This window comes from Sylvia atricapilla, chromosome 25 (genome assembly GCF_009819655.1).
Source record: "Sylvia atricapilla isolate bSylAtr1 chromosome 25, bSylAtr1.pri, whole genome shotgun sequence".
Lineage (NCBI taxonomy): Eukaryota > Metazoa > Chordata > Aves > Passeriformes > Sylviidae > Sylvia > Sylvia atricapilla.
Genome location: NC_089164.1, coordinates 4,139,053 through 4,166,759, shown reverse-complemented (window position 1 = coordinate 4,166,759; position 27,707 = coordinate 4,139,053). Strand labels below are relative to the sequence as shown.

Genomic DNA, 27,707 nt, shown 5'->3' with positions numbered 1-27,707 from the left:
CAAAAAGCAGAGCTGACCTTTGCTTCCTCCACGTAAGCAGCACAGCAGGGCAGCAAATCTCCAGAGAAAACGTGCTGGGGTAAAACAGTGCCAGTGGAATGAACCCAGGGCAGGCAAAAGTTGCTTCCTGGTGGGATAGTGCCAGTCTGTGTGACGTGGAGGGCACAGACACCACTCCTGACCATCACTGCTCTGCCAGTTTGTTTTGGTTTGGAAAGACTGCTAAGGAAGGCAGGAGCCTCCCTTGAAATGGAGAATGTAAACCCCCTTCCTTCGAATTATAATTTTGAAATTAACAGGCTCTCAGGCAAAGATAGGGAATAGGAATAACAGTTCTTTACTAGGAATATTAAACGAAAAAAAAAATGCAGTACTACAAAAAGAACTCTGACAGAGTCAGAATACAACCTGACACCCTGTTGGTCAGGATGTCCAATTAAATCATGGCTGCAGTTCTCCTGCAGTGACATAGGTAGTTCTGTTGGAGCAGAGATGATCCTGTAGAAGGGTGCAGTTTTCCTCTGAAGGCCCAGTGGTGCTGAGATGGGTCAGGTCTTCCTCTTGGGATCCAGTGCAGACAGGCTGTGCTGGTGTTCTGAATGCCAGGATTGATCCAGGTAGGAATGCTGGGCCCCTCCCACTGGGTGGAGCCTCTCCCTATGGGATGATGGAATTGTCTCAGCCCTGCAGTGAGCCTCAGTGGCCCATTAACAGTAGATATCCCCGGAGGGAGGATGGGTTCTGGAAGAGATAAAGAGCACTGCCTCTGTGTTAAAAAACCTGGTTTTAACAGCTGGTGATAGAATACATACTTTTGGTTGCATCTTGTATTGCAACCTAAGACAGAGTTTCCACCTCCCTCTGATAAGTTTTTATGGCGTGGAGCAGCAATGTCCCAGTGAGAAAGTATGGCTCTCTCCAGAACAACAACATTTGCAATATTTTCATGAATCATCACTTATCTGAAATGCTGAGGAGGGGGCAGGCTCCTGGCTGTCCTGATCCTCCAGATAATAATTGTTCTGGAGCAGGGGGACACAAGGAAGGCTCAGGGTGCTTCGAGTGCAATCACAGAGGTATCAGGTGCCCTGACAGCAGCAGAACACAGGAGCAGGGACAGCCACCTCCCTGTCACCATCACAGGAGGGATGGAGGGACATCAGTGACACACAGTGTTCTGAGGCAGAGGAAAGCAGGGAATTGGAGCAGGCTTCCACCTGTGCTCCCCAGTGGCCATAAAGCCACGGTAACAAATTGCTGTAGAAGTGTTTTCCAGACCTGACACAATGAGACTAGAGGAGAATGGAGCTGCTGCTCATTCAGGACTCCCAGGTTTATGGAGGCTGAGACTATTTTACAATTGACGTAAGAGAATTGCAATTGAAAGTGTCTTTTGAATGCCTTTAGTCATTGCAAACATGTGTAAGACCTGGCACTCCTTCAAAAGCCCTGGAAGTGATGCCTTTATTCTCCAGGAAAGCTGGAGAGGGACTTCTGACAAGGACACTTGATGATAGTGGGGGGATGGCTTTAAACTGAAGGAGGAAAGATTTAGGTGGGATATTGGGAAGAAATTCCTCCCTGTGAGGGTGGGCAGGCCCTGGCACAGGGTGCTCAGAGAAGCTGTGGCTGCCCCTGGATCCCTGGGAAGTGTCCAAGGCCAGGCTGGATGGGGCTTGGAGCAACCTGGGATAAGGGAAGGTGTCCCTGCCCATGGCAGGTGTTGGAAGAAAATGATCCTAAAGACTCCTTCCAGCCCAAACCACTCAGGGATTCCATAATAATTAAAGCAATCTTGGGAGCTGCCGTCCCTAATTACAGATCACACCAAGAGGCCACAGAGCAGAGCAGAGGGGGAAATCTGTTTGTTGATGTCACTTTGGGGAAAGAAGAAAACAACTGCAGGATTTAACTGCTCAGCAAGGACTTGCTGGGTTCTGGGTGAGATCTCAGGTGATCACTGCAAGAGAAGGGGTGAGGGATGGAAGGTCCAGGGGACATCACAGCTCAACTCACACTGCTGAAACACTGCCAAAGGCACCCAAAGCAGCCTCATCTGCTTTGTTTCTGCAGGATCCAAGGGCTGACAGGACCATCCATACTCGGGTAAGTTACTTTCACGTGTAACAGCTGCATTAGAATCTGTAGGATGAGTCAAGACTGGAGCTCAGAATGGAGCTGCTCTGCTTTTTTTTTTTTTTTTTTTCTTTCTTTTTTTTTTTTTTTTTTTTTTTTTTTTTTTTTTTTTTTTTTGTGTAAGGTGACAATAACTGAAAAACCTGTGAGGAAGGATCTCTACAGACCAAGTTTGTTCAACATTAACTGCTCATTCACAGTTCTCTGCATTTTCCAGGAGTTCCTCTGGTGCTCTCAGCTTTTCCACTGCTTTTGGAACAAGTGCTACTCACTATGTGCTGAATTTTCTTCCTACTCTTTAAGAAGTCTACCAGATTTAATTATATATGTAAGCATGATAACCAACTGCTTCCCTAAAGATGGAGCTTCTTCATTTCCTTTCAAAGCCCTACTTCTAAATAAAAGGATTGAAAAAAAATATGGCTAAGAAAAAATAAAGCTAAAATAAATATGGCTAAGAAAAAAATAATTTAGATCTTCATCTAAAATGAGACCAACTAGAGGGGACTGCTAAGAAGCAGTTTTATTGGAAGACCTGGATAGTCACTAATTCAAGAATCTGAAATTCTTCTCTTTAGAATCTGAGGACAGAAAAGAAAGATCCTTATATTGAAAAAGCAGGTCAGATCAATTTGGTTTCACCTTTAGCCAAATGCCACAAGCCTGACACCCACAATTTCACTCCTGCTCAGCCAGTCTGACTAAGGAGTGAAGGTTAAATTTTGCCTGGAGGAAAACAGATCAATGTCTAGAGAGATGGATAATAATTAGTTTCCATCACCCAGCATGGGACTCATCCTCTCATCATTGGTGTTATTAGTTTGGTGGGGCTTTTCGGAGGGGGGTGTGGGAGATTGGCAAGAGCCCATCTGAAACGCCACAGGTGACTGAGTCATTCCTGCTGCTGAGGGGATGCCAAGGGAATGGCAGAAAGCCCATTGCAACGCCTACACCTGCAAGCAGGCTGCACTTCATCGGGCCTGGGTGATTATTTTCACTTCAGCTGCAATACAGACAGGAAATGTTGATGCTGACAGAGTTTACATAACAGTCGTGCTTTCTCCCTGTTTCCTTTCACCCCTTACATGACACTGCTGCTCCACTCTCTAATCCCTTGTTCAAACGCGATTAAAGAGCAGCCACACCCTTGCCAGCTCTTCCTTAGTAAGCAGCACCTCAGCAGAGCAATTACAACCACTCGGGGAATTTCCTTGCAGGGTTTGGAATCACTCTGTGTGTGTTTTCACTTTTCTCAGCCTGTTCACCTGAGGAATCCTCTGCTCTGGAGAAGTCAGTGTCTCTGTGCCTACAAATTGTCCTGAGGTGGCATCTCCAGCCTGGTATAAATCATTGGGCCTGACATTCCATCCTGAATCCCTTGGTCAGTAAAACCATCAAGGATTGTACACTGACACTTCAGGATCACCAGGTCAACCAGGCTGCTTTGGGAAGTGCAAATCAGCAAAACCTAAGGGACACTGAATGTAGCCCAAAGCAGAACGAAATATGGAATTACCACTGAACAGGAGTTTAATACATAGGGAAAAGACTCCAGCAGAACACCTGGCACAGGGCTGAAACTCAGAAAATACAAGACAGAATTATCCAGTTTCTAATCTGGCCAGGAGACAGGATCCATTGGTTTTAGACAGCACAAGGGAATCCTGACAGGACCAACATCTTGTTAGAAAAATGGATGTTCTTTGTTTTGGTTGCTGTTAAAGAGGATCAGATGATCAGCTCTTTCCTGTATGCCCAATTTTACAGCAGAACCCAGGCACTGGCCTCAAATTACCAGATCAAATATTTAGTCTTTATCCTCACAGTGATAACCGTGCTGCAATAATTGTCTTTACTTCAACAATCTAGTCAGCACTTCCTCACACCACTTTTTGAGTTTTCCTTCTTGTCCTTCCAGATTTCAAACACCAAGTACTTCCCGAGGGAATCAGAAATTCATAGCTTTTGGAGGGTTTCCCTAAGCTCTCCGAGAAATGAAGAGGAACAATGAAATGAAGAGGAACAATGAAGCTGCCCAGTTTTGCTGTGCACCTTTGCTGTCTGAATGATGGGGACATTACAATGTGACAATTAAAGCAGCTGGGATGGGGTAGGAGGTTATTCTGTTGTGTTCCTGACAAACTGTTCTGGAGGAAAACATTTTTTTGCTTTACACCAAAGAAAAATAAAACAAGTTTTTTTTAAAAAAGAGAAACAACCTGAAACTGCTCATGTCTAAGTCAGTGAAATGTCTAAGTCAGTGAAATGGATTTCTGCTTTAAATGCAAATGGTTTTTCCTTTTGAAGCATTGCTTAGGCACACATGGCTTTTAAATAGAATATTGCCAGCAGTTCTTGCACAAACCCCAGCAGCCCCTCTCTGCAAAGTGGTGCTCGGCTCCAGTGCCTGTGTGAAGGCTCCTTCTGCCTGGAAAAGGCAAGCCTGTACTGAGCACACTGACTCACGGATTGCCTCTTTTTTTATCGCCTCTATTTCCATAATCCAGCACACTCAGTGGCCCTGTCAGGCATTTAGCAAGATCTTGCCCTCAGGGCTGTGATCCGAGCTGTGATGGGAGCAGGAGTGACTCACCTGGCTGCAAAGCCTCAGCCCAGGTGACACCTCCAGCCTCGGGTGAACACACAGATGCTCGTGGCACCTCTGTGCAAAACACATCTGCTGTTGTTACTGCTCAGATGTGTCCTCTGGGGATTTTGTTCCGTTTCCCTTTTTCCTCTTGAATCACTGGGTTTGGCTACATTCCAGTTCTACTGCACGGAGTCCAAGTCTGAGAACAAGTTAAGCTGTGGCAGGAAGGAAGGAGTGTGCACAATCCCAGTTCCCTGGTGACAGGTCTATTAAGCAATAAATAACGAGCCTTTTATTACAGGTTCTAATTAGAACAGGACTTGTCTGATTTAGGAGGTGAACTGAGCACTCATTCCAAAATCCAGTTTGATCTGTGGCAATGACATTCAAGCTCTGTTTGTTTTCATTTTGGATTGATGATGCACAGGAAGAAAAGGGAAAGGAAAAGTGTTTGTGTCACCAGTTGCAAAGGATTGCTTTGGTTCTAGGCTCTTTACAGGGACTGGAACCCAAATTTCCAAAGACATGTGCATTCCAAGCCTTTAGACAACGTGAGCTGACATTTTAAGTGGGGTGGAACATGTTTGACATAGGAAGGAGCTGCTCAGCAGGGAAATAACAAGAGAGTGTGCTCAATTTGCTGGACAGTGTCCACTATATCAAACCTATAAATGTAAATCCCAAGTCTTTATTTTGTTATCTGACACAATGGCCAGAATACTTTTCAGAAAGTCATGGAAAATATTTTCCTATTAAGGTAGTAAAAAACCAAGCAGACAGATTTTGCACAAATTTTTAAAAAGCTTTTACGTCACTGACAACAATTATATGAATTTTTTAGCCACAAATGTTGTTTAGCAAACAGTGAAACTGGAGGCTTTGTTAAAAATATTCTGAATCAGAACAGCTGTAATGAGCTAAAATGAAGAAGTGAAGGTGACCAGAATGATAAATTTTGTGAAAAGTCCTTTGTCCTCCATTGACTTCTCAAGACTATAAATCAGAATAGACAAGGAGAGCAAAAAAGAGGTTTTGGAATCATATCCATAAATTTAGATGATTAAAAGCACAGGAAAAGCAGTATCTAATGGGAAAGTGCTGCTCTAAACTGGGACTGTTTACTGGGGAATGATGGAAGCCCAGGCCTCTCGTTCTAGGAAGTCAAGAGTTCTTCAAATTTCCTTTCAGTGTGTGCTCCCAAAGCAGATCCCTGAAGCCAAAGACAGCAAACTTGGCCAGAGTTATTGTCAGGCTGAAGCAAACAACTCCTCAGCTGTGTGACTGCAGCGAGCTGTGAGCCCAGACAGATCTGCCAGGGACCACCACCATCCCCAAATCATCCCCAAACCCATCCCCAAACCATCCCCAAATCATCCCAAAACCATCCCCAAACCCATCCCCAAACCATCCCCCAAACCACCCCCCAAATCCATCCCCAAACTCATCCTCAAACCATCCCCAAATCATCCCCAAATCATCCCAAACCCATCCCCCAACCCATCCCTAAACCCATCCCCACCATCCTCCTGCAGGATTATTTTCCAGCTGCAGGGTCAGAATTGCCACACACAGCTCTGCCATTAAACTGCAGAAACCCTTTTAGCCACCAGGCCAGGAGCTGATGTGGAAAAGCCACGTCGAGCTCCCAGCATCTTCTTGCTCTGCCCTGGCCACATCAGCACAGTGACCTACACAGAATGCAGCTCATTATGCCTTGAAGGGACTGATACAATTAGTGACTAATTCCTGACGCAGGAAAAAAAAAAACCGAAACAAAAAAACCAGATTTGGGTTACTTGCTCTGGACAACCTTCTGTTGGAGTTTTTGTGTTTCCTCTGTGCTGCTGCAGTAAGAGAGAGCTCAGAGGCAGGAGAACAGTAGCAATAAAGCTTCTGGGAGAAGTGAGAGACTTTCTGCTGTGTCCTGAGTGGAATCAGTTACTCTGATTGCAATCTCTACAGCCAGCACAGGGAGGAGAGTGAGACTGCGAAAGTTAAGGCCACATATTCCAGGAGTAGCAGACCCTGTATAAGCTCAGCACTGCTGGTAAACCTCCATTTTCACACAATCATGGAATCATGGAATGGTTTGGGTGGCAAGGAACCTTCAGGCCCATCCCACCCCTGCCATGGGCAGAGACACCTTCCACTATCCCAGGTTGCTCCAAGTCCTGTCCAGCCTGGCCTTGGACACTTCCAGGGATGGGGCAGCCACGGCTGCTCTGGGAATTCCATTCCAGCCCTCACCACCCTGACAGGGAAGAACTCCATCCTAACATCTGATCTAAACCTACTCTTTGTCACTTTAGAACCATCCAATTAAGTTACATCAAGAGACTTTTCTTTCTGAAAATGCAAAATGGGGTCCCCAGCACCTCAAGTATAACTGACCCAAAAACTTCCTCGAAATTTGAGTTTGAAATAGTAAATTGCTTCTATTTCACCAATGTATTAAAGACACTACAGGTCCTAATTTTCTGATTTGCTTAAAAATAGCCAGACTTTTATTTGGAGAATTTAAGACACAGATCACCTTATCTACAATGGATTTGAGACAAATTGAAAAAAATATTATTTATCTCATCTTGCCTAAACTCAGATCACCTTCAGCTTTATCAAACTGCTTAGACAGTGTCTAATGTGAGTGAAGAGATGATTCATTTGGTGATTAATAACTCCCAATACAGCTGTCATAAGCAGAAATGCTTCAATATCAACTCAGGAATATCAAAGCCATGCAAAGGCAAACAGGAAGAATCAAATTAATAAATGAGATTTTTGCAAACTGAATCTACTCTGGCTCCTTCAGCACTGAATAATGATGTTGATTGTAATAGTTTATTCTTAATGTTCATAACAACCCATCATTCTTCAGGCAGAGTATCCAGCACTTATCTTCCCATCCATCAACCAGCGCTGGGTTTGTGTTAACCAGTTGTAACAGGATCTTGTGTTAGAGTATCAAAGGTGATTCAACAACAGTCACTTTCTCAGCATTGCTCAGTTTCTGTTTTGTTTGTTTTGCCAATTTTCTTCATCCCATTCTTATTTCTCTTTTATTTTCACGGACTATTTTTTTTTTTTTTTGTGCTCAGGATCTTGGTTATTAATATTATTTTTAAATGCTCAACAGTAGCAGCTCTCATTCTATTTTTCCAATTTCTTTTTTTTTCAACATATTTCACTTACCTGCTTTGCACCTTGTGCCATAAACCTTCATTTGTTTTTCAAATTGTCACCCAGGAGATGCTGTGACTCCCCTCAAGCAGGTGACCATGCACAAGCTGGTGCTCCATCAGTCTGTGCCTTCAAACCAGGTTTTTTTTCTTCCCAAAGGATCTTCCCTGTCAACACCCTAAAGTGAAATGGCAGCTGGAGGCAGGAGCTGCTTCCCTCTTCCCTGACACAGCCTCTGTCACTCAGCTGCCTCAGGTCTTCCCCTCAGGTACATATTAAATGCTCTTTTTTTTCAGCTCAAGCATCAGTTAGAGCTGGAGGTAAACCCACCCCTCCAGAGGATTCAGAGCAACCCATGGGAATAATCCATTTCTTGGCCACTTGCCCTGGATATGTGAGAGCTCTGCAGTCCCCTCCACTGGAAAACTGCTGAGGAGAGCTCTCTGCCAGGCTGGGCCTTTGCAAACACCTGGGAAATGTGAAGTTCCTGCAGAGGAATTGAACAATGTTTTATTTATTGAATTATTTATTTGAGGCAGGACTGAAAATGAGCAAAACCGCATGAACTTAGGGCATTTATTTTATGTTTCACATTTCCCTGGCAGTCTCTGTGTAGGTACCACATCTCAAGTATCATTGTAAAGCTCTAAAACACCCTTTCAAATGCAAAGTACATTTATGAAAAGGCTTTTTTGTTGGTTTATCGAGGGGTTTTGTTTGTTTGTTTATTGATTAAATAAAGCAGCCACAAGGATAAAAAAAAAACTTTCTGGGCTGACTCCAATTGCTTTCCTGGCTTTTTTCCAGTGATGTTCAAATCAGGGGTTGTTCAAACTAGGAAACAGTAGTTTTGCCATTTACTCACACAAAAACTCGGGAGCTCTGGTATTTTTTTAGTAGACATTGCTAACAGGGTTCAAGAGTACCCTCTCCTCTGTCATGTGGCTCTGGCTGTGCATAAACATTGCTTTGACCAATAGGGGCAAAATTAGATACTTCCCAGAATGATTTGTTGCATTCTCACGACAGTTGCGATCCCAGACTGGATTTGATCCAGTGGGAAAATGTTTGGACAAAGTCCTGCAGCAAAGAACACTCCTGAGAGATGTGTCTGTGGTCTGCCTAGGACAGAAGGCAAGGTTACAGCCAGCCCTGGAGAAATGTGCTGCAGGGAGGTGTCTTGGAGTGCTCTGCCTGTTCATAGGCAGCAAAAAAATTGGAGCATGCAGCAAATGTGGAGTTCATGTCCTTCCTTGGGAGGGTGGGGAGGCCCAGAGCAGCTGTGGCTGCTCCATCCCTGGTTGGAGCAACCTGGGATAGTGGAAAGTGTTGGGGTTGGAAGTGGATGAGCTTTAAGATCTCTCCCATTCCAAACCACTTTTGAATTCTGAGATCTTCAATAGTGACCATTTGGTTCAGCTCACATGACTCAAACATCATGAAATGAAACCAGAAAGAAGAAGGAGGAACAATGGGGAGTTCAGAAAAGGAAGGTATCACTCAACCCTCTCTTCAAACACTCTCTCCTGACCCATTAGACATTAGGTTTCAAAAGCTTTAGGAAATACTTAGCTAAAGACTACTCCTAATTCAGTGATCCAGCAGGAGACATGAGCACATCAGGACTGAGAGATGGAAAGTGCAAATGCAGCATGAAATTGGAAGCAGGAACACGGCCTTAGCACTCCAATGTGCTGCACCAGCCAGTGCTTAACCAGCCTCTGAGGCCTGAAAACCTTAAGCTCCTACTCATTTCTCCTCATCAACTACTTTGTAGTAACATTTTCTAAGAGTTGTTTGGGGTTGTTTTTTTTTTTTCCTCCTTCCTACTGGTTTCCCCTTTCTTCTTCTGTGAGAGTTGTTTGGACTCGTTCAGTTTGCAGATTCCACTCAAGGCTGTGCTTCTCATTCAAAACATTTCTACTCTCAAAGGCATTTTTGCCTTTGCCTTCACTTTGAATGAAGACTGTGCAACCTGCACAGCCTTGCCTTTTTAGCCCCTTCAAACGAGTTTTATTAATTTTTGTTCCTCACTGCTCCAGCAGATTGCTCTGAGTACTTTCTGCACACATCCACACAACACTAAAATACTGACTTATGCCTGGAAATCTGACACACATATTGTTAGAAGTTCACTAAACTTGCATTCCTGCAGTCATATTGTGACAGCATGCTTAGGAATACATTTCCTGACTCAGGTGATGTCGTTACTCAGCTTTTCCTACCCTCTTTGATTGCTGGAATATTACCTAAAGCTGTTCAGATGATAGAAGATGTGAGAAATTGAAATCATCTGGAGACAGCTTCTTGTGTGCCACTGCTGACAGGTAACATTGCAAGAACTAATTAATTGTTGTTGTTAAATTCCTGTTACTTTCATTCACATCTCTGCTGTGAAGGCACAGGAGATCCACTCTAATCAACAGCAAAAGATAAACAGAATACGTAGGAATGGTTTCATGGTGCTTCAACTGTACATCCTCCATTTCATGTTTATTCTTTGTGTTTAAATTGTCTTTCTTAAATTGTTTGTCTTCCTCTCTAAGGCAGAAGTCAAAGTGAAATTGCTTTTATTTATTTTCCCAGTGTGATAGAAGCAGCAGAACGTGGTGCTGCTCCTCTATGACAACTCTGACACTGCAGACAGAAGCTCAGGCTCCAGCTGAGGGGTGTTTTGGAGCAGTAACAGAGGAAAGCTGAGCCCACTGCTCTCAACTTGGGAATTGTGGTGCCTTTGGGATAGTCTGGTCCCCAAAAAAAGAGGGAAAACTTCAAGGCTGTTGGTTCATTTTATCAGAGTAAGAAAAGAAAATTGGAAGAAAAAAACAAGAGATAAGAAACACAGGACCCCTGAGCCAACAGCAGCAAACCCAAAAACTTTGTTAACCTTGTCAAAACCAGCTGCTTTTAGCACCTAAACAGGATTTTGGTATTACTTTAAAAATATTTGTGCCTCTGTTTAGGCTCTTCCATTATAAATGTAAGACACTGAGGGAGCTGGGGAAGGAGCAAGGAATCAAATAAACATTTCAGCCTCCTGTTTTGGAGCTCACCACCCAAACTGTCAGCCCTGCAGGGAGCTTGAGGACACACCAGTGTTACCAGGAGTCTGGGAAACCACACCAGGGAAAGACAAATGCACTTCAGTGGTGGAAGGTTCAGCAGGTCACTCCCATCCTAATTTTGCAGAAGGACACAACAATGTACATTCAAACAAAGCTGCTGTAGCAGGAGGCCAAGTGCTACAGAACAGAATCAGCTCAGAGCCATGGACAGACTTCTCCTCTCCATCCTCCCTGCCATGGCTGGAATAAACAGAATTTAGTGTTGCAATCATCTCTCATCATGGGCTGCACATATCCTGTACCATTACTAGCATATTCCATAGGCCTTGCATCCCTCTTTCCCTTCTCTAAACTTTTAACCATCTTTTAGTTTATAAATAACATCTAAGTTCACATTTCAAAAGCATGCAGCCTCTTGGCCTCTATAAAATCTCCAAGAAATCACCTTTACTTCCCACAATGTAGATCCAGAGCATCCAAAGTCTGTTTGCTTGTTATATTAATAGAATTCAGAAAATTGCTCTACAACATTCCTAAAAAAGAGAATCAGCCAAAGTTAGACTTGGCATCTGCACAAGTCTCAGTTATTTTTTGGAATACTTTGACAACACTCTTATGTTATTGTCTCTGGGTTCATTTTTCTGTTCATGTATTCCCCAAAGAAGGAAAGAATGGTATTCCTGTTCTCTGAATAAGGACACATCTTGCTTGTCAGAGATTTCATTATTTATTTTCCCCTCTCTGTCTTGAATTGTTGGATCTTCAGATCAGGAGGTTTCAGGTCTTTCTAAATCTTGCTCCTCAGAGAAAGTCATCCTAAGTGCTTCAAATAAAAAACAAGAACAGAGTTTTACCTGCAGAGCAGACACCTTCAATTATTGTCCTTTCAGCTGGTTACTGCAAGGAGAGTGTTTGAAGAGCACAGAAAACCTGCTAGGTTCCTAAACCTGATTTAGTAACACAGAAAATCTGAGCTGCTCAGTGCTGGCAGAGCCAGTGTGGCAAAGCCCCAGCTCCACAGGCTCCACTTGGCCTCACCTGGGTGCACCTGGGGACAAAATAAAGGTGTAGGATGAATGAGGCGACTCCTCCAAAGCTGCTTCTGAAGGAACCCTGCAGTCAATTGAGAACATTTTCATTTTCTTTCTTCCATTTGATCTCCTCAGCAACATATTTTTCATATTATTCCTCACATTTTACTTCCATCTGGTTTCAGCTTTTGATTAGAAACTTGGAAGCTCAGCCTTAACAGCTCAGTGCAGAGACCTGAGCTGCTTCCAGCCATATTCCTCCTTGGAGGATCTTAACTCAGCCGTATGGTTCTTTTTACTGAGCCTGAGTTACTATTACCCTCAGTAAATAGTTTGCAACTCTTGGAAAGAGCAAAGACTCTTGCAAACAGAGGAGGGGTTTGTTATCCTGGAAGAAACAAAACCTGCAAGACAGATGATGCTGATTGAAAAATATTTGCTATGCAAAGTGGCATTTATAGGGAAGCTCCAAATTGCCAGGTTTATCAGACAGGGCTTAACACACATTTAAATGTTGGTCGAGATCTCACCAGGAATACAGGACCATGAGTACCCTGATATCTGAGCTCAGCCCACAATTCACTCCAGCCACACAAAACTGATGGGGAAGTTTTTTGCTCAGAAAAAAAAAAAAAAAATTAAAATGTTCAATAATAAGTATTGTTTTGATGGGGTCGTAAAATTGAAGAACTACAGAATGGTTTGGGCTGGAAGGGAACTTAAAGCTCATCCTGTTCCACCTCTGCCATGGGCAGGGACACCTTCCACGGTCCCAGGTTGCTCCAAGCCACATCCAGCCTGGCCTGGGACAATTCCAGGGGTCCAGGGGCAGCCACAGCTGCTCTGGGCACCCTGTCCCAGGGCCTGCCCACCCTCACAGGGAACAATTCTTTCCCAACATCTGATCTAAACCCACCCTATCCATGTCCCTCTCTCTGCAGGATCAGGAGAAGCTGGCAGTCATCAGGTCAGGAAGGGTTGGTGGATGGTCCCATTTTTACACTAAAAAAACCCAGTTTTTTACCTTAAAAGCATTAAAGCATCCTGAGCCAGAACAAATCTGTGTCTCCCCAAGTGTTTGCAACAGGGCACGACTGTGACACGCGACCTGCAGGCACAAGAACACCCAGGAGATGTGGGTGGAAAGAAAAAAGATTTGTGAATGGTGACACTCCCACATCACCTCAATTCCAGCAGAAGTGCTTAATTCTCAAGGACCTGTGAAAGTCACAGAAGAAAGCCAGATATAACCAACATCAGAGGCGCCAGAAATCCTGTGATTTCCAACCAGCAACTTTGCAAGGCATCCTTAATCACCACAAGCATCCATGAGATGTTCCCTACCTGGCCTGCAAGTGCAGGGCAGGGCTGGAAAAAAGAAATTCAGATACTGACTGCAAGAATCAAGGAAATGGGTTCAGACTTCCCCCATTTCTGAGCAATCAAACAAGACAGCCAAAGAAAGACAGAAAACAGGATTCTAATCACAAAGCTATGAAGGAGCAAGTTTCCAGATTCATCCAGCTTTTGTCACTTGGATATTTTCCCCCTACATTCTAAGCTTTTTTCCTACATTCTGATACCACCTCATCTGGGCTGTGCTTTTATATTACTCTTTGCAGTATTTGCAGAGTTCACAGTGAAGACTGAAGACATATGTAGGACATATGCAGGAGATATCCTAGAATGATCTCATGTTTACAGCTTCAAGAGGGATCAGAGAGCTGAAAGTTGGTCTGGGTTGTCCCCTAGTGGTGCCCACCTTTCCTGGAGAGCAGAACCCCAGAGGGACTGTGAGTGATGATTGTCATGGTCACCCCCAAACTGGGACCTGTCCACATTAACCTCCTCCCCTGCAGCATTTTCTGCTCAGCTCAGATATTTGGGGAAAATCGCCCAAATTCCTCAGTGCAGACCTTACCTGGCCATTTGCTCCCAGTGCTGCCCCTGTGATGATGATTATTCCTACACAGATCCATGATCTTCAGTGCTATGGTGAAGTTATAGCAGCTCCTTTAGAGATTTTCCCCAGTCTGTCATTTATAATTCGAGTTCTGTCCTCCCCAGTTCTGGCAGCATTTTACAGCTTTGTTGTCATTCATAAATTTCTGACAGAGCTCCCATTACATTATCGAGGTCATGTAAAAGAAAATATTGGCCAACACAACATCACCCAACTTCACTTGATAGGCATTAAGAAGCACAGGGAAGTGGTACAGGTTGTATTACCAAACACATCCATGGAAAAAGACTGACTTCCAGAAAATTCTCACAGACCTTTACTCACATTTATCTTGTTTTCTTCAGCCACACATCTCAGAGAAACAACTCCATATCTAAAATCTGATATTTCAGTGCTGCTTTTTCAGTAACAGGTCAAAATTCTGAGTTGCCAAATTCTGTTGCCAACTCTGCCCATGCACTATTTTTAAAATTTACCTCTTGTCCAAATCAAGTCATACAGCATCACACAGGCTTTCCTCCTGCATGTTTCTCCATGCTCAGAGCACTGTTTTGTAATTTAATTGGAAGGTTGGCAGTTCCAGACATCCTAAATCTCTACACAGTCATCTCCTCCATGTTTGACCTCAGAACTGAGGGGCTCCTGTGCTTTTACCAAGAGCTTTGGACCCAGGGGAGAGGTTTTTGTTCTCATTCCCTCTTTTCTGCCTCAATCATCCTCCAGCTCCATATGCATCCCAGCAGTTTGGGTCAGACTCACACTTATTGTCCATTGTTCTGTTATTCTTCCTCACTTCTCTTTTCCTTTTTATATTTTGAGTCCTCTCTGGTGCAATTTCAGCTGTTTTGCTAAGAAAGCTCCTGTCAGGCCACACATGCAGCAGCACAGGAAACCCAGAAGAAACTGTGGTATTAAGTGGCTTAAGTGCAATTAACTGAAGGATTGTCATGGAAACAATCTAATTTAAGCTAAAGAACAAAGTCATTAGCCTCAGACTTTCACTGAACTTTCATTTCTGTTCTCTATTCCATGCAAAAACACTCAGGAAAGAGGGAGCTCACCCAAAACTTCAAGTCATGGTATTTGCTTAAAAAAACCCCTCCAACATAAAATTAATTTAAAAACTCAAAAACAACTAAATATATTTGCAAAACCTCCACTCAGCAGAAGGAAAGTAATTTCTTCTTATTCCAGGCATAGAAAGCTCCTTCTAGGGAGGTAAAATTTATTCAGTTTTAAAGGATATGCTCCTTTTAGACAGACAAGTTCTCCTGTACCCAGCACTGTTATCATTCAGGAGGCTACTACAGAATAACTCTTTTTATTACCTATGTGCCCTAAATTCTGATTATTTTAAAACTGCAAAAAAATCCCCTTCCAGATACTTCAAAGAGGAGCTTTACAAAGTGGTAAAAATTGGAGGATCTGGGTGCTCCGTGTTTCTAGTGGTGTGCTCTTACGCCATAAATATCCAGGATATACATGGAAAGCATGGAAGGATTAGATCAATATATCAGTAGTAAAAACCAGATCTGTGTCTCCATCCACTCCATCCCACTCAGCTTTTGAATTAACCTCATTAACACGTTCCAAGCATTACCCAATAGCGCTCCAAAAAAAGCAAATCCAGCATCTGTCACAAGACATCTTGCCCTTGCCTCATGCACAGGGATGGAAATGCTCCTGCCTCGCTCCGTGCCTCCTTGCTCCTGGAGCCAGATCAAAAGAGCACACCTGGCATGTAGAATGGAATGTAGAGAGGTCTGGGGTGGCTCCTGGATCCTGTGAGGGCTTGTCCAGCTCTCCCAAGGCTTTTTCCTCTGCACAGAGCTTGTCCTCGCTGCAAGGACGTGCTGCACGTGTCAGCCTGTCAACAAACGTGCCCTACCTCACTGCTGGGAGCAGGAAAACTCCCACTGTGCCTGGATTCTCGTGAGGAAGCATGTCCTGAAAGGCAGAATTGGTAGGACAGCAATCCAACTGGAGTTTTTTTAAGAGTTGCTGCAGGTGGGGGTCTCATGAGGGCACAGGAAAGGGAAAGATAAGAGGCTGAGGAACAGCAAACACAGACAGAAAGGTCACAAAACTGGCCAGCAATTCCCTGTGACTGGGGGAGTGTGATCCACAGAAAATGGGTGTTCCACAGTAGATACAAAGAGAGTCCATGTTCTTCATCAGAAACCTGACTTACCAGAAAGTCTGTAAATTGCCCAGAAATTTAATTGCAGCTCGCAGCTTTGTTTCAGCGATGACAGACTGAAGTTGCTGCGAGCTGGAGTTTGGTTGTGCCTGTCAGGGCAAAAGGAGAATTGTTTGAAACTCAGTCATTCCAGTGCCTCCTGCTTCAGAGGCAGCCAGTTCTTGAGCAGAGTTTGTTTTATGAACACATCATGGTCATGTGCAGGAAATGAATTGTCAGTGGGGCTGTGCAGCAGCACCTGAGCCCACTGGGCTCTGCACAGGCAAGGAAGGTGTCCAGGAGCTGCTCTGCCAGGGCTGGGCTCCAGGACCTTGTAACATGGGGTCCAGCACCAAAGGTAGGGAGGCCTTGATCCCTGAGAGATCAGAGAATCATGGAATCATTCAGCTGGAGAAGCGTTTTAGGATTATCAAGTCCAGCCATTCCCCCAGCACTGCTCTGCTCACCACTAACCCCTGTCCCCAGGTGCCACATCCACATCACTTTGGAACACTTGCAGGGATGGTGACTCCACCACTGTGGAGGGTCTGATCAGTCTTTCAGTGAAAATACGTTCCCCAATATGCAATCTAAACCTCCCCTGGCACTGTTTGGGCCATTCCCTCTCCTCCTGTCCCTGTGCCCTGTTCTCAGAGCCCGACCCCTCCAGCTGTCCCCTCCTGTCAGGGAGTTGTGCAGAGCCAGAAATTCCCCCTGAGCCTCCTTTTCTCCAGCTAAACACACTCAAACTTCTGTGGGTGTCTTCCACAAGATGAACATTTTCATTTCTTTTAACCAAACCTTTGAAAGTGGGTTATAAGCAGTGGGGTCTTCACTACATTCCTAGCCTTCAGTATTTATTGTGGATACTTTACAGAAAGGCTGTTGAGTGCTGTTGGTTCCATTCCCACAAAATCAATCATTTTAGGGCATCATACTCCAAATGGGGACAGGACAGGAGCAAGACCATTACAATGAGAGCATAGAGCAGCTCAGCTCTCCTGGCATTTCTCTGCTTGAATCTAGATTTTCTTTGAAACTCTCAAAGTATCCCACATTTCTGTGGTTGATCCATGTACAAAGATAAAACACTATTGCAATCAATCAGCAATTTTTACATTATTTCCTCCTAATTGCTTACAGTACCTACAAGTAAAATTTAGATCTGGAAATTCACACCTATTCCCCAACATTTGGATGTTGAGGGAAATCACTGATTGTGCTACCAACCTGATATTGATAAATCCTGATAATTCCCATGTTCAATTCAGTCCACTGCTGCTCCTGGATAAGCATCCTACTACTCTGACCTTTATCTACTCGAGAAGAAGCAGCTCAAGTGCCCTCTAGTGTGGTTTCAGAACATCCAGTCCATGCTTTTCCCAAGATTTTGGTATGAAATTAGAGGGTTTGTCTTTGGTTTGAAGCATTTCTATAGATCCATAGAATTTCATTACTTAAGTGACTGTAAAACAGGTCGACAGCAAAATTGATAGTGATTGTGATTTTTTAATAAAATTGCTGAATGATAATTATGGCTACTTTCACTTTATCCCCAAAATAGCAAAATTTACTCAACATGTCTGATATTTTCATGACCACTATATCTGTTTGTGGAGTGTTGCTGTTATTGGATTGTTTTTCTCAATATAAAAGGGTTTGGAGCATCACCATTCTACCAAAAAAAAAAAAAAAAAAAAAAAAAAAAAGGGTACTTCTATTTACTTCTCCAGTTTCTTGTAAGCCCAAACTTTTAGTACATATTTATCAAAGTCGATTTCATTTTTCTACCTCCTGCATTTTTTTAGCAGCTCCAACAAACATTCCCTGAACTGCTCAAGAGATTCTTAGTGCTCCATTTGAATTACTTTCCTAGCTGATTCAACCCAAAGAAATTTGGCCCTTCTAAAGCTGTTCACAGTATGAATAATGAACGTGCTGAGATCATCTCAGAGCACATGTTTCTGGAAGCTTTCCTGGCTGGGCTGCACAGGCTTTGAAATAAGCTTCCTGTTTTAGCTAATTCTGATTTAGCTCCAGTCGTGTGCGCACCATGTGAGCGAACAGACTCAGGCACCAAATGGATTTGTTTTTTCCAGACTGAAGGTGGAAATGGGAAGAGCACAGACTGGGGGGGCTGATATTGTTTCAGACATCTTGCATAGTAGTGAAATTCTCAGAGCTGACTCGAAAGAAATGCCAGAGAAATAAATGTATGTTCTGGTACCACCAGTGGCCTGTCCTCTTGATGGGCAGATGCCAGTAAATGCTAAAGGAAACAGCTCAGGAATGTAAGGGTTGGAATAGGAGGAGCACATTCCCAGTTTGGCCTGCTGGAATTCAGTGATGTTTGTTTTAAGATCAGAAGAAGAAAATTTAGAGTAAGAATAATGGGGATAAGGGCCGGCTGAGCTGTGGGATGGTTTCAAAGGAAGAGTCCTGTCCCTTGGCTCGTGGTTACACAGATCGGAGCACTGCAAATGGCTCTCTCCAATTCTCCTCTGCACTTCACAGCCAGGCACCAAGACTCCAATACCTTTCCCCTAATTTTTCCTAAACACTTAATCCTACTCCACTCTTAACAGCCTTTTCTATTACTCCTTAGACCTGGGAAAATAGAGAAGTCTATTTAAAACACTGGCAAGTTTCCAAGCAGCAGCAGCAGCTGTGCTCAGATCGGCTCTCCCTGATGGAAATTTTCTCTTCTTGTACCCAAACAGCATCACACCACAATCACACCAATGTATTTCCTTCAAGTGTTCCAGGCAGAAGCAGAAGAGCAGCACTCGTGTGAATGGGACAGAAAATGAGATTCTCCCATGACTGAAATAGGGATCCATGTGAAATAAGAATCATGTTCGTGTAGTGCCATGCTTTTCCTTTCCACACCTGCAAATATTTTTCCACACTGCAAATATTTTAATAGTCCTGATGAGTGTTTCTTACAGGGGTTAATAGGAACTGAGGAAGGGGAGGAGATTTATAAAACTCAGCGAAGTTTTCTGTAGTTAACAAGCAATAAATATTGATTTAAAACATGGGGTGATTTGGCTTAGCATGAAAATAGATACTTTGGTCTTAGTGACAGGTTCTTGAGATAAACATCAGTCACTATTAGCATCTGATTTCAGTCTTAAGTCAAATGTACTTGACTTTTCTACCCAGATTCACAAACAGTTAAACACCTTTATGAGTTGCCAAATATGTCTGAATTAGTCTGAGTACATTTGCTCTGGAAGGACATTTTGTACCTCTCTGACATGCAGTTACAGATGCAAAGGTTTTGTATAAATAGCACAAGAATAGCTTTGGATACATAATTTTTAAAAGTTCCCCCTCTTCTCAGTTCCTCTGCTTTCTATAAAATTTCCATGGAAGATGGAAGACTCAGCAGCATTTCTGTTTATTTGAGAAGCAACCATTCACACAACAAAGTTCATTTTGGACTTTTGCCTTGCAAAAGTATGTTTTGTCCTTGCAAAGGAGTAACTTGACGTAAAATTCAGAAAAGCTCTTTGTACTCTTCAGTCATTGACTGAGATTCTGTCCTGAGCAGCAGCACATCTTGCAGGGATAATTTTACATTTAATCAGTGCTGAGGCTCTGGACCCCAAAGTTTCCCCAACACTGATGGTGGATATGAAGGAGCTGAGTTAAAACCATTGATTTCAAGGGGCAGCCCAGCAAAGAAATTTACTCCTGGAGTGAGGAGGAGGAGCAGGAGAAAGGCACTGCTGCTGCCAGTTTGAGTGGAGCCCTTGCCATCCTGTAGCTGCAGACAAGACAAAATAAATAGCAGAGAAATCTTCCCCAAAAAATTAACAAAAGCATTTATCATAAACATGTTGTACTGATGATTTCTTTGAACAGAAACCAAAACTTCCCTCAGATAACTGAATGCTGTGTCCAAATATTCTTCTGATACAACACAGGCAGAGTTTTTCTGTGCCAAGAGAAAATCACATTTAATAGTAAGGGCAGAGCAGGCAGCATGGTGGTGCCCCAGATATAACAATAACCAAATGTTAATAATAATGAAGCTTTTAAACTGCATAGTGTTATTTGTCAGTTTGTTTTAAAAGCTGCCCTTCCTGATGGAAAGCCATCAATATTCAGAGAAATCGGAAAATAAATGGCTTTCTAGGCTTCTTCAGTTCCCTTGTTCTCTCCTGTTTAACCAACAAACAAATTTGCATTCTTAAAGGCCACAAAGGTGTTCAGATTTCCCTTTGCCTTGGGTGTCAGGGAGTATTTCTCTGTGATACTGAGCACCTGCTACAGTTCAGACATCTGCTGCTGCTGCTGTCCTTACACTGAAACTTGAAAAAATGCCTCAGCCTCCATCAGTTCCCAGCTTAAAGCAGTTTTGTGGAAGCAGACACTTGTCTATAAGGATCTCTGCTGTCTGCTGGGTACCCTCTTCACCATCACTACGGGATACAAACCCTGCAAGTGCCACTCAGCTCCTGCTGTCAGTGAAATCCTCGTCTCCTGCCAGCTGGAGGCAGCTCTGAACTGCAGCCAGGCTCTGCTGGAGAGAGCTCACCCAGCAAGGCATCTCTGCCTCCCCGGGAGCTGACCCTGCTCCCAGACCTCACTGGTGGAACTGGTATTTCTCATGGTGTTGCAAATGAGCCCAGTCCCCGATGGCAGTCCAGCGAAAGCAGAGAGGACGTGGCACGTTTCACCACTCACTTCTCTGATTTCACATTCCAGCCACGATGCATTTTTGAAGGACCACAGAAATGTGCAGTTTAAAACCTGTCTAGTAAACTTCCTTGATCCTGAGGCATAAGCTTTGAATTTGGGTAACTTTCTTTTTTTCCACTGCCCTTTGGAGCAGTTTCCTTTTCCTACTTGGCTCAAACAATTTTTGAGTAAAGACAGCAGCGACAGCAGCAACAGCTTGTTCCCTCCTGTGATGCAGATTGTGAGTCAGGGCCTTTGGGACCTCTGTGCTGACTGCATGAAATTCCACGTGCCCCCAGAGGATTGCCCCAGGGGTATTCCTGGAATGGCTGACAATGTTTGGAGCTCTGTACAGCACCCTGGCTTTCTGCTGTTGCTACTTTCCAGGCTGAGGGCAGAGCTGCACGCCCTCCTCTAGCTCCTAGAATCATTAAGGCTGGAAAAGATGATGGAATACTGCTCAGAGATTAGCAGAGCTTTTTAATAGGCTTTCTGTAATAAACAGTCCCAGAGCACTATGAAATAAGTCACTCTTAGAACCTTTTATATGTATTAGATTTTAATTCCTTAAAGAGAACGACAGATTATATGGGAGTAAACCACAGGGCTGAGCTAGGACAAGACTCAAGAACTTACAGTTCTGGGATGACTCCAGTGGCCCAATCTCTACAGAAAATCTCCACTCCACACTGGTTGTGATACATTCCCCTGGACCTGTGGAAGCCTCCTGAGCCCAGAGGCAATGGGCACACAGCAGTTCTGGAAAAACAGCCTTTTCCTCTGTCACTGGGCATGGAGAGCAGACAGTGTCTCAAGGTGTTCAGTCTGTGAGAATGAGGATTAGAGTGTCAATCCTTCTCACTGGGAAGGCTGTAAATACAGGAGAAATATCCACGTGCAAGTAGGGACCCCCTTCTGGGAACTGCTCCCAGTGTAATCCACAGCAGAGACTCTTTGGCCTGGGGAAAATAAATTAATCCCTGTCCAGCTGTCCCAGACCCCCTGTGACTCATCATGGAATCAGTTCCATACCTCATTTTCCATGCTGACCCAAACAGCCAGATTAGCTCAAAAAGACCTCAGCCATCACACGTAACAGAAGAATTCCTTCTAATTAAACTTGAGCAAGAGTTCTGATAACCTGTTTTTCCTTAGCGTTTTTCACAGTTTGACAGATCATGTTATTATCTTCTAGGCCAGGTTTCCTGGGAAACAAAGCATCTTCTTACTTTTCTAATCCTTCCAGGGAAATGATGCCAAATTAAAATATTTCATGAGCATTCATTACATTTTGTCAGAGATGGTTCATGGATAAATCAACGTCAACTGCCCAGAATGTGCTACTGATTAATGGAGAGCAGAAACAACTAAGCTTGCTTTTTCAAAGTCTACTTCATGTCCAGAGGCAACCAGAGACAAAAGTTTCTCTCTGGCAGTTCTGTGTTTTGGTCAAGGAAACTCCACTGCTGAGAATGGGATGTTGCTACAGCAAAAATGTGTGAAAGGGGCTCTTCCCATGGACACAAACTGCAGCTCTTACCACATCACAGAATCCCAGAATGATTTGGGCAGGAAAGAGCCTTAATACCACCCTCCTTCAACCCCTGCCATGGGCAGGGACACCTTCCACTACCCCAGGTTGCTCCAAGCCCTCTCCAACCTGGCCTTGGACACTTCCAGAGATCCAGGGGCAGCCACAGCTGCTCTGGGCACCTTGTGCCAGGGCCACCCTTCCCTCACAGGGAACAATTCCTTCCCAATATCCCACCTAACCCTGCCCTCTGGCAGTGGGAAGCCATTCTCTCTTGTCCTGTCATTCCAGGACCTTGTCTCTCTCCACCTTTCTTGTCCAGCCCTTCAGTTCCTGGAAGGCCACAATGAGGTCACCCCAAAGCTTCTCTTCCCCAGGCTGAATAATCGCAATTTCCCAGCCTTTCCTCCCAGCAGAGCTGCTCCACCCCTCTGATAACCCTGGTGCCTCCTCTGGCCTGGCTGCAGCAGCTCCAGGTCCCTCCTGTGCTGGCCCCAGGGCTGGGGCAGCTCTGCAGGTGGGGTCTCACCTGAGCAGGACACAGATGCTAAACTGTGATATGGAAGCTCCTTTCCCTCAGCAAGGGAAGATTTAGTGGGAATGGTCCTTTGGAACACTCACATCTTAGAGGCTGTGCAGGCTGTGCCTGTTACAAGAGCCTGCAAACCAGGTCCTTCTCTGTTCCTGCCCACCAAAATCACACACACAGTGATCTTCTGTCAGGCACCACTCACCTGCACTTTGCAGAGAGACTCAGCAGGAAGAGCTGCTGAATCCAAGTGGGATTGTGCAGCTCACATCTGCCTGAGAAGAGAGAAACCAGGCCCAAGAAGCAAAAAGAATCTGCAAGGACAGAATATAACTAGTAATTGAATGAGCCCCTCTCATTTGTTTAGTGGAGAGCTGGGAGAGGACTCGAAACACCAAGCTGAGAGTGGGAAAGGCTTGTTGGAACAAAAGAGAAAAGAAAACTTGGTACTCCTCTATCTTCCTTCCCACTTTGGCCTTTAAGGGGTTATGCTAGAAATAATATCCAGATCATGCTTGCTGTAGAAATGACAGGATTCTGGGATTTTACACCCTTGCAATGCATTTTCTGAGAAGCAGCTTTCAGAGACAGGCCGGGATTTGAAGCACAGCATATTCTGAACACTCCTGAAAAAAGAAAACAAGGCCAGTGCATTTGCCAGGGCATCCAAGCAGTTCTCAAGAGCCCTGGATGAGCTTTGCAGACTGACCCAGCATGCAAGTGCCTGATGCAAAACAAGTAAATATATCAAAAAACATTTAAAAGCGTGGAAGGAAACAAAGGAGCAGACGATTTGCCCAGACACTTGGAGAAGTGCAATCCCTTCTGACCTCCTTTGTATTCCAGTGAGCAATTCCTGAGCTGCATTCAGAGACAGAGACAAAGTTGCCAGGCCCAGAATTCCGGCAATTACTCAGTGGAAATGGAAACAGCAACAGAGACGCCAAAGGTATGATGCAAGTTTCATTGTCCCTGGAAGAATGAGAGTCCAGTATGGGTTTGGGTCTGTTTGCTTGGAATTTAAAATCAGTTGTAGTTCCACATAAATTAAATATTTAAGTCAGGGAATAAGATTATTTTTATTAAGGAAGCTCCTCCTCACTCCTTGGCCGATGTTTCTCTGAAGGGCTATTTTGGACTTTGAACAGGGAATTTGAGCTTATCATGCATAGAAGCAGCTGAGAAACAGGAAACAGATAGGACAAGGGGGAATGGCTTTAAGCTGCCAAAAGGCAGGGTTAGATGGGATATTGGGGTTAAATCCTTCCCTGTGAGGGTGGGGAGGCCCTGGCACAGGGTGCCCAGAGAAGGTGTGGCTGCTCCATTCCTGGAAGTGTCCAAGGCCAGGTTGGATGGAGCTTGGAGCAGCCTGGGACAGGGGAAGGTGTCTCTGCTCATGGCAGGAGGTGGCACTGGGGGGGCCTTAAGGTCCCTTCCAACCCAAACCATTCTATAATTTTATTATTTAATTCTGAACAATCCTCTGCAGAGCTAAGAAACACTCAGAGGAGTTTTACTGTTCATAAAGCATAAAATTGGATTGTAAACCACTTAGGAAACAGTCAAACACCGGAAAGAAAAAAAGAATATTGTGCTCTCCTGATATCTGAAAGGTTAATGAGTTACCAGAGAACCATTTGGAACACTGAAAAACAGAGGAAGGGTAGGTCAGATCTGGAAGGAAAACGGTAAAATTCATCCCCTCCCTCATCCAAATACATTTTTAAATATTTTAATTCTCAAGTCAGGATTATATTTATGGGAATAATAATTCAGGCTTTCTTCTTGTAATTGAAATTAAACAGCACTTGCTCTAGCAATGACAGTTTCTTATCCATCTGTCACCACAAGTACAAATAATTCCATGTGTTTAGCAGTATCTGAACACCTAGTGCTACAGTTGGATAACATTTCCCTGAAAAGTTTCCTAGCATGGTCTGCAACCAGAAAATAACCAAAACCAAATAGTATTTGCCCCAGGATCTGCATAATTTAAATCTAACTGCAAAGAATTTGCCAGACTTGAAGCCTGTTACAAATATCCACATGCTTGTTTCATCTAAGAGCCCCAGGGAGAAAAGACACTTTGATAACAGAAGGGTCTTTCATATAAAAAGCAATAAAATCCATGGATTTTGAAGGGGGGCATGTTCAAGGTGGAAATGTCACTTTTCCCAGCAAACAGGACTAACTGCAGAAGCTCATGGAATAATACAAGCAGATGCCTCCTTCACAATGTGATAATCCTACTGACAAAAATTCAGCGCCTCTCTTCTTCCCTTGATGGTATTGATTTGTTCCAAATAGACTACAAAATGAAAACACTACTGATCTTTGGCATGACCAGTGCCCAAACGTCTGGCACAACCACAACCGGATCTGGGCGCATCCCAACCCCAACCTCTTTGCTGCCAGTGAGCCCCAAAATTCCAGCTGGGAGCCCCAAAATTTGGGCTGAGGGCTCCGAAATTCCAGCTGGGATACCCCAAAATAACCTCAGAAATGCCAGATTTCTCCAAGAACTCAAATTCCAGACGGGAGTCCCAAAGTTGCAGCTGGGATACCCCAAAATTCCAGCTAGAATATGCCAAAATTCCAGCTGGAAATCCCGAAAATCCAGCTGAGATACCCCGAAATACCCTCAGGAACATCAGATTTCCCCAAGAACTCAAATTCCAGCCGTGAGTCCCAAAATTCCGGCTGGGATACCCCAAAATTCCAGCTGGAATACTAAAAAAAATCTGGCTGGAAATACCATGAAATTACAGCCAGGAGCCACAAACTTCCAGCTGGGATACCCCGAAATACTATCAGGAGCACCAGATTTCCCCAGAAACTCAAATTCCAGCTGAGAGTCCCAAAATTCCGGCTAGGATACCCCAAAATACCCTGAGGAATGTCAGATTTCCCTAGGAACTCAAATTGCAGCTGGGAGTCCCAAAATTCCGGCTGGGATACCCCAAAAATCCGGCTGGAAATACTCCGAAATTCCAGCTGGGAATCCCAGAACTCCGGTTCGGTTTATCCCCAAACCCCCCGGACCAGCTGGGAGCCCCGTGGCGATCACCGGGAGCCCTGTGGCCATCAGGAGGAGCCCTGTGGCGATGAGGAGGAGCCCTGAGCCCATCAGGAGCAGCCCTGTGGCCATCAGGAGGAGCCCTGTGGCGATGAGGAGGAGCCCTGAGCCCATCAGGAGCAGCCCTGTGGCCATCAGGAGGAGCCCTGTGGCGATGAGGAGGAGCCCTGAGGCGATCAGGAGCAGCCCTGTGGCCATCAGGAGGAGCCCTGAGCCCATCAGGAGCAGCCCTGTGGCCATCAGGAGGAGCCCTGTGGCGATGAGGAGGAGCCCTGAGCCCATCAGGAGCAGCCCTGTGGCGATCAGGAGCCGCCCTGTGGCGATCAGGAGGAGCCCTGAGGCCATCAGGAGCAGCCCTGTGGCGATCAGGAGCAGCCCTGAGGCCATCAGGAGCAGCCCTGAGCCCATCAGGAGCAGCCCTGTGGCGATGAGGAGCAGCCCTGTGGCGATCAGGAGGAGCCCTGAGGCCATCAGGAGCAGCCCTGTGGCGCTCACCGCCGCCCTCACCGTGGCGGGATGAGGCGGGAGCGATGGGCTCTCCCAGCCGGCAGGGGGCGCTGCCGCCCGCGCCGTGAGGGCCCGAGCGGGACGGGCCGGCCCTTGGCGGGGTGAGGGACATCGTGCCCTGCACAGACACCCCAAAACCCGCCCTGGGCACCCCTGGAGCACTGTCCGAACGCTCCTGAAGCCTCAGGGCAGTGCCCATTCCCTGCGGAGCCTGAGCAGAGCCCAGCATCCTCTGGGGATAGAACCTTTCCCTGATCTCCAGCCTGACCCTGCCCTGACCCAGCTCCAGCCCTGTCCTTGTCCCAGGGATCGGAGCTGTCCCTCCGCTGTCCCTCGGGAGGAGCTGCAGCCCGCGACGAGCTCTGAGCTCAGCCTCGTTCATGCTGAACAAACCAAGTGCCCTCAGCTGCTCCTCGCCTGTCCCCTCCAGACCCTTCACCGTCCTCTTGTCCCTCCTTCGGACGCTCTCCAACAACTTTATATCCTTCTCCTGCCGTGCCACCCCCAACCGACCCCAGCGCTAGAGGCGAGGCGGGACAATCCCTCTCCCACCCAGGCTGTGATGCCGTGGCCCCAGGACAGCGATGTCCCTCCTGGCTCCAGGGCACACCGACTCACATCCAGCCTGCCGTGGCCAGCAGCCCCAGTGCCTTCCCACGGCACTGTTATCCAAAGTCTCATTCCCCGGGGTACGGGGACAGGGACAGGGACAGGGACAGGGACAGGGACAGGGACAGGGACAGGGACAGGTACAGCCAGGGTTAACAGCTCCTGCAACTCCTCAGGTGCAGAATTCAGCACTGGCCCTTGTTAAACTCCTCGTGGTCGGGGACTGCCCAGCCCACACATTTATCAAGATCTCTCTGCCTCCGAGGGAGTCAAAAGCTCTTCCCAGTTCCGTGTTGTCAGCAGAATTCCTCAGTATCCCTCTGAGGGATGATCCTCATCCTGATCCGAGTAATTTATGAAGACATTGCAGCCCTAAAACCGAGCCCAGCTGAGCCGCACCGGTGACTTTTTGCCAGCCTCATGCAGCCCCTGTGCCCCCAGCCCTGCCTGAACCGCCCGGGCACCCGAACCTGTGTGAGCCAGAGGAAACTTGAGGTGACTCTTGGAAGTGCCAAGAACCACGCGCTGAAAAGCAGCACCTTGGGATTAATTCACTGCAAGAATTACGTGGGAAGGAGACCTACTACTTATGAAGGTTGGATGCTCCCATTCCTACACTTTTAGA

At 45.3% G+C, this 27,707-nt stretch overlaps 1 protein-coding gene across 1 annotated transcript in view; it reads right to left on the bottom strand.

Moving 5' to 3' along the window:
• The window catches only part of OLFML3 (olfactomedin like 3), a 289,605-nt gene that overhangs the window by 16,443 nt on the left and 245,455 nt on the right, over positions 1–27,707 (bottom strand). The window lies entirely within an intron of this gene.